The sequence below is a fragment of the Cotesia glomerata genome, linkage group LG9, assembly GCF_020080835.1.
Source record: "Cotesia glomerata isolate CgM1 linkage group LG9, MPM_Cglom_v2.3, whole genome shotgun sequence".
Classification (NCBI taxonomy): domain Eukaryota; kingdom Metazoa; phylum Arthropoda; class Insecta; order Hymenoptera; family Braconidae; genus Cotesia; species Cotesia glomerata.
In genome coordinates, this window is record NC_058166.1 from 9,480,366 (window position 1) to 9,487,035 (window position 6,670).

Consider the following 6,670-nt stretch of genomic DNA (forward strand, 5'->3'; position numbering starts at 1 on the left):
CGAGGCCCGAATCTCATGTAGCGTCATGAGTTTTGAATTCGAGTCGCGATGGAGTTCGCAGAATTTCTTTATCTCCTCGTCACTCCGTTAAATAATTCTTGCAACGGAATGATCGAGGTTTTATTTAATAAAAATAATTTCTAAGAACCGTCAAATAAATTTCGAAATTCGCTAGAACGTTACAATAAATATCGACTTAAGGACAAAATTTTTTAAATATTAAGTAAATAAAAAAAATTTTTTTTTTTTTTATTTAGTATTATTTTTTTTATATTTTCGGTCATTTTTTTCGCTTTTTAGGATTTTTCTTACTATGAAGAAGTTTTTTTTGATTGGTCGATTTTATGGGTCAAGGGGGAAGGAGATGATGGAGTTAGATACATTAGTCACACACAACACTTAAATTTACCTCACATTCGCCTTAAGAATAATTATAATTAATAATTATTAATTATTAAAAATTTTACATGTCGATCGCGAGACTCGAACACTGTACCCGACGCACGAGAGCCCTATACCATACCGCGACGCTACGCTGATAATGAGCGACCTCTTGCCTCAAGATACTTATAAGCCCGACACTTCGGCAAACATTCGGTTACCGTCGCAACGGTCGAGTTAGGAATTCCGATATTATACCTAAGTGAGGACTTGCCACAGACTTACCTAGTCAAGTTTCATTTTGATAGACCAAGCTTCAGAATACCTTTAGTTACTGTTCGGTAAGCTTTTGGTTACCGTTATCTCGTATTAATTTGGCAATTCATGGCGTACCGAACTTAGGCATTGCCACAGTTTTGTCTAAATGAGCCCGAGCTCGGAGAATCAAACTTCGATAATCCTTTGGTTACCGTTATTTCATACCAGTTTGGCAATCCATGACATATCGAACTTAGGCATTGCCACAGGTTTGCCTAAATGGGTCCGAGCTTGGTGAATCGAACTTTGGTAAGCCTCTTTGGTTGCTGTTATTTCATAACAGTTTGGCAATCCATGACATACCGAACTTAGGCATTTCCACAGTTTTGCCTAAAGAAGCTCGATCGTGGTATGCCAAGTTTCGGTAAACCTTTGGTTACCGTTATTTCATAACAGTTTGGCAACCCATGAAATGCCGAACTTAGGCATTGCCATAGGTTTTCCCAAGTGAACCCGAACTTGGTGAACCAAACTTCGGTAAGCCTTTGGTTACTGTTATTTCATAACAGTTTGGCAATCCATGGTATACCGAATTTAGGCATTTCCACAGGTTTGCCTAAGTAAGCCCGAGCTTGGTGAACTAAACTTCGGTAAGCCTTTGGTTACCGTTATTTCGTACTAATTAGGCAATCCATGACATGCCGAACTTAGGCATTGCCACAGTTTTGTCTAAATGAGCCCGAGCTCGGAGAATCAAACTTCGGTAAACCTTTGGTTACCGTTATTTCGTACTAATTAGGCAATCCATTATATGCCGAACTTAGGCAGTGCCAAACTATTACGAGATTACATCGAATGTAGAATTCTTTTGGCATACCAATGCTCGGCTTGCCTAATTTAAAACAAATAAGATCCGAATTGGGCTAGCCTAAGTTCGGAAAGCCAACTTCGCCCCGAACTGATTTTTCGGCATGCCTCACTAAAATTCTAGTCGGGTATCCGAATATTTATAGTTATCATAATTATTTTTATTCATTGTATCTCGAGCTCGGAGATTCCCAACATTTTGTTGCTGGGACTAGCGTTAAAAGGCACATCGATTCAGGTTTAGATCCCACTCGGATCCTTTTCTTTTTGTTTTAATAAAATATTTCATTTTGAGATTTTTGAGGGTCAAATGTGGATCCTAACGAGATCCTGTAGTTCTAGTTTGATACTCAAAGTGGTAAAACCGTCCGTAAGTAGGATTTTGAGGTACAAACTAGTATTACTTTTCATGCTGAATCTGATCTTTAAATCTCAAATAGACCCTCAAAAACCTCACTGAAGATTTTGAGGCTTAAATGTGAATTTGCTTTTTGACTCGGGATAAAATAAAATAAATAACTTGATTATTAATAATGATAATAACTTTATGATAATAATAATGATAACTTTATGATAATAATAATGATAACTTTATGATAATAATAATAATGATAATAATTAAATGTTTTTTAAATGGATGATTTATTTATTTATTGCTCTCATTTTATCATTTTGTGTCAATATTTAACTTTAGTAATATGAGTAATCTATTACATTATAACTATTTTTACTTTTCAATATTATATTGCACGACTCATGATGCGAAGCATTTTTTCACTACTGTTTTCATTGTTACACTCTTGTTATTCCACGGAACTTAAATAAGTTGCACATCATTAGATAGAAAATTTAATAAGGAGTAATTCAGTTACTTTTGAAGACTGATTTGATGTATTAAGAACTGAAAAAAACATCAAAATATGAAAAAAAATTTTCCTGCCAAGCAATAAAAAAATTTCCGTAACCCGTAAATCTAAAAACTCGAGAAAAAAGATTTTATATTATATTACTTATGTAATATAAAATAATATTGACTTAACTGAAATAACTTTTTCCGAACGGAACCAAAAAAAAAAAGCTTTGGGAGAAGAAAAGAACTAAAACCACATAAATTTATCTATTACTTATTTATGACGCAGTGATACCGAAGATTTAAATTAAAGCTGGAGACTTATAGAAAATTTAAGACTGTAAAACGATAGTATGCTGAGAATGATTTTAATATTTATTATCCGCTTTAAATATTACCGTATGACGTAAAAGTAGTCAGATGTGCGCCAGTTCAAACTGCTCTTGCACGGTAACAACTAAATTTTTCATTTTATCAACACAATTGTGTACTTATGATAATAAGAATTAGTTATTTATTTTTGATACTGATTTTCCTCTGATAAGAATTTTACAGACAACAGTTGCTGTCTCAAAGGCGAAGAATTGTATCTTTTAACCTATGACCGGAGTGACAAGGGATGTTTTTCGAAAACTATGATACTGAATATTCATTTTTTAGTTATAAGTTATAATTTATTCTTACGTAACTCCAAAAATTATTTACACTTGTCAAGTTTCATCAATTAATTAAATAAATTTTTCAAATAAATGAAATTAATTTTTATTTAAATATTTCACATTCATCGCAATTAATTTTCAACACTTGACTTAATTAACATATAATTAATTAAAAAAAAAAAAAAAAAATGCTATTATTTAGTTTCACGGTTAGCTGATTTTTGGAGGGTAAAAATTCGAAACATTTAAAAAAAAATTTTTTTCAATTATTCTATATTACGGCGGATTTTTATGAAAATTTAAAAAATTTGTAATAAGTGTCAAAGCTTTTAATGTTAATATAAAATTATTATGTAAACAACTAAAAAAAAATGTCAATTTTTTTTACTTTTTCAAAAATTCACGACGGATTTATGATATTAAGGTATTACCCTCGCCAGAGTCGTTTTCTTAGGATTTTTTTAAAACTTTGGCAGATGAATATTTATAAATTATATAAATATAATTCTGCATCGATTGGCGCAATTTGAGAATTTTTGACCATCTACCCAATCAGCATCCAAGTCAGAAAGATTTCAGTATGAAGTCTTTTAAAAAACTTCTTATAGAAGTCCTAATGTGACGTCTCAATATGGCACGCCGTTTTACTTTTTAAACTCATAATAAAATAGTTGTCATAATAATTCATCGAAAAGACCAATTCCATAATAATTATAACAATTCCATGACAAATCGTACCGATATATTATAACATCGTATTTTTTTACTTTATTAAATATTGTGCGTAAGTAAAATATTTACAAACTATGTATACATATTGAAAATTGTGTGCATTTTTATTCTTTAACATATAATTAGTTATTTCATAAGAAAAGAAATAATTATTTTGATTTATGTGTAATATATACGTTAAGTATTTATTTAGAATGTACAATTTCCAATAGGTGAATATGATTGATGCTGCATCGAATTTTATTTTTTTTGTAGGAAGTGAAATAATATGACGATTTTATAATTTCAACTATCGTCCAATAATAGCTAAATATTTCAACGATATAAAAAATTAATGGCTTTAAAATTATGTACATAATGCTAATTCCTTTAATTTTTAACTGATTCTAATGAATTATAACTTATTGTTGAAAAAGTTTTTAATGTTATTTTTGAAGACATCCAAAGTGCTAAAAGATCTATATAATTGACCATTAAATTTCTGTATCTAGTAATTTTTTTTTGCATTATTAAATAAGTAACGAAAAATAAAAAATAAATTACCAGGGAAAACTTTATTTCATAATAAAATATGAATAAATTTTTATAAATCATGAGCTTAATTTCATATTTATTCATGATGTTCTATCATCATAGAAATTCAGCAAGTACACTATAACAAAATATTTAAGGAATTATTTTGACCGTTTGAATTAATAGATAATTCGAAAAATTATTTTTACCGACAGTTACGAATGATTTCATGAATTAAAATTATCAATATTGATAATTAAAATATAAATAAATATTGATAATCAATATTGATAAATAAAATATATTTTCAATGCAGCCAATACAAAATGGCGGGATTTCATTGGTCTCATTTAAAAGTCCCAGTAGTGACATCTCAGTTATCTTATTTGTTTTAAAAAGCAGTGCAGCCCAGTTGTATTATGGTTACGCTCTGCAAAACGCACAAAACGATTAAATCCTGCAGGATACACACATGTGTATTTAGACAAGATTCTGAGCATTATGTACGTGGCCTATATGGTACAGTAGTATTTTATTAGTAGTCTCGTGGCGCGAAATCGAAAAATTCGCCCCTCTCATAAATTCGATAAAAATTTTTTTTTCCATTTTCCATTAAGTAATGGCCTCTATTATGTTTTTATGATATTTCGGGCCAATAAGTAATATGTGGGGCATAATGGACCACTCGAAAAAAAATGACAAATTTAAAGAATTCATTATTTTAGGACTTTTCAGGTCAATGAATTAGAATGAATTTAATTAAACTGAAAAATTTAATGGAAAGTTAAATTATATGGCTTATAAAAAATTAAAAATACAGGTTTTTTTTTAAAATAAAACAGTAATAATTATATTATCAATTATTGATCACGGTATCCTCTGTACCAGACAGAAACCTAATCTCAAAGTTTTATTTGAATTCCTCCAAGGATGTCTTACTCTACGCAATTCATATTTCTAATTTTGACTTAATAAAAATATAAAAAAAAGGTCTGGTTCAAGATATTACGTATTTAAAAATCTCAATCTGAAAACTGAACGTGTGTTTTCAATCAATGTAAACTACTGTTACCAATTCATTGCTAAATAACATCTCTGTATTTTTTCTTGTACGTAGGTTTAAAACCTCTGAGTGCAATAAAAGAAATTAATTATATTTTTGATTATTATCTATTTAAAACTATTTAACAGCTAAACAATAATATAATAATAAAATAAGATCACAAACATATTCGTCAGAATAATTTTCGCCAATTCGTGCGCAAGAATCATAAGACCATTTATTACAATTTTTACATTGAATCCATGACTCTGGGGACTCTAAGGAAAGTCCAGTGCAATACAGACAGTGGTAATTGTCATTTTAACTTCCCGCTAAGAAAATTGGAAATTTTCAATAATCGGCAAGTTATTGGTTTTACCCCGTTTTTCGAAAATCGAGTTTTTATCAGATCTCGACGTTTTGAGGTCCTAGGAAGATTCCCTGACTATTCCCGCGAGGGTGTCACTATGTCTGTATGTATGTGTGTGTGTGAGTGTGTAAGTATGTAAACCTCTTATAACTTTTGAACGGTTGAACCGATTTCATCGCGGTTGGTGCCATTCGAAAGGGCTTCACCAAACTTAGATTTCCTGAAAATTTGAACCGATTCGGACCGATAGATTTTGAGAAATTCGGAGAAATCTCAAAATAAATAGGAAAAAAAATTTTTTTAGAAGTGGTTTTTTTGGAATAACTTTTAAACGGCTTTACCGATCGATTACAAAAACTAATCAGCTCTCAACCTTGAAAAACCACGTCAATCGCCGCCAATCTGGTCAAAATCGGTTGATTCGTTCGAGAAATATCGTGAACGAAAGAAAACCGAAAAAAGTGGTTTTTCGGAGTTACTCCGAAATTTCTAGTTTGACCAATTGAAACTTAGAAATTCTTTATGAGGCTTAAAAAACTGCGTAGAATGCCGCCAACCGCGTAAAAATCGGTTCATTCGTTCAAAAGTTATTGCGGTTTGAAAATTCAAAAAATAGTGTTCTATGAAACTTCTATCAGACTTTTGAGCTCAAAGTGCGCAAAAGTACAGAAAAGATATCTTTTTGAGCTTGGAGAGCTCAAAATAACACACAGATTGTGTTTTTGAGCTCAAGAGCTCAAAAAAAATGGCCATGTATTAACGGAATTAGCGGGAAATTGCAGAGATGGCCTTTAGGGTCAACCGTTTTCCTAATTTTTTTTTTTTTTTTTCAAATTTTTTGGTTTTGATCTTATTTTTTTCATTTTTTTTTTGTTTAATTGAGGTCTTTTTTTGCCTCATGTTGATTTTTTTTTGTGAGTTCTCGGCAATAATATATGCACGGAAAAAAAATTGATTTTTATGTGACAGCAACATAATTTTCATGTAGTATGCAATAA